Below are 1,312 nucleotides of genomic sequence, written 5' to 3'. Positions count from 1 at the left end.
TGCTAAAACACTATTAATTTTACATTTCACTTTCAAAGATGACTTCAACTATTGGCAGCACTCAATAAAAGGTACATTGTAAGCTACCTCAAACTAGATTAAACTTGAGAAACGGACAAAGACATTTATCGTAAAATAAATATTTTATGCAGGAGAACTAATCAACTTTCGGAGCTTTGTCTAAGTGTATGACAAGTTGACAGTTACTGTAAAATTTTGCATACAAGGATGGTGTGCACTGCTCCTCTGTATAACAAAGAGTTCTAAAAGTTTGAACTACTAAACCCTTATACAATTATAACTGTCTAACTTTTGTCCTAGAGTTACAACTGTCATCTTGTTATTATACACTTGGATAAGCAGAGTAATCACCATTAAAATCATTACTAAAGTTAGCTATACCATAGATATAATACACAAATGGATGTCAAGTAAATCGTTAGATTATCAAAGCAAACCAACAAGACACTGATCTGTAGGTTTGACATACAGACTAGAAGAAAATACTGGAACAGCTTATCAAACTAATTATGACTGTGCAATACAACACTAGGGTATTTTGGCTTTTAAAGATTATCTGTTTAGAAGTAAAAGGCACAAAGTAACTTTCAAGTCACACTCAGGTAATACAATGTCAGAGAACATTCAAAAATTTAAAAATATCCATTCTTTATAGGAATAAGCAAAGCTCTTTGATTGACACACATTAATGTGTAGATCAGTTTTCAAATATTACACATGCTACGCCCTGAGGTGGTGAACATCACGCTCATACAATGTAGATGTTTTTTAAGTTGGAATTCTCACTTCATCAAATGGGCCAGGATGGTGAACCTGTTAGACAATAGAAAAGTAAATTTAAAAATCTCTTACAACATTTATCAGCAAACCCTCAACTTTAAAAATCCAATCTATGCTTACATTTTATCTGCTCATTAACGTTTGCTGCCCTGTTTTGGTTGTTGAACTTCTAATTTCTCCTGACAACTGCACGGTCCTGAATTCGATCAGAGAGCAGCACACAAACATGTACGTAGAGAGCTTCACCACCACATCAACTGCCATGATGACGGTGGCATGATGCTCTTCTACATGAGTGGTTTCCCCTATCTGGAACAGTTGACAAAAGAATGAAAAAGAATGAATAATTTCTAAACTTAAAATCTACAAAAGGGGCCTTAAGAATCTTGAGGGATTTCAGATAACACTTCTGTTAGACCAGAAATTATTCACAATACAGAGAGCACTAGAAATATTCTATCACAATGGACCTACAAATACTTAGAACCCCAAATGAGTAACACAGTCATTA

The 1,312-nt window shown here is 34.2% G+C and overlaps 1 long non-coding RNA gene across 1 annotated transcript in view; it reads right to left on the bottom strand.

Moving 5' to 3' along the window:
• Positions 1 to 6: 6 nt before the first annotated feature.
• The window catches only part of LOC113214765 (uncharacterized), a 3,761-nt gene continuing 2,455 nt past the window's right edge, over positions 7 to 1,312 (bottom strand). The window contains exons 2-3 of the long non-coding RNA XR_008011990.1: positions 922 to 1,110; positions 7 to 834 (exon numbers count right to left, since the gene is read on the bottom strand). This is a non-coding gene — a long non-coding RNA (uncharacterized LOC113214765). The remainder of the gene's footprint in view (positions 835 to 921; positions 1,111 to 1,312) is intronic.

This window comes from Frankliniella occidentalis, unplaced genomic scaffold (genome assembly GCF_000697945.3).
Source record: "Frankliniella occidentalis isolate FOCC.00 unplaced genomic scaffold, Focc_3.1 Scaffold358, whole genome shotgun sequence".
NCBI classification, from domain to species: Eukaryota; Metazoa; Arthropoda; class Insecta; order Thysanoptera; family Thripidae; genus Frankliniella; species Frankliniella occidentalis.
The sequence above is the reverse complement of the archived record's forward strand: the minus strand, read 5'-3'. Positions and strand labels throughout refer to the sequence as shown.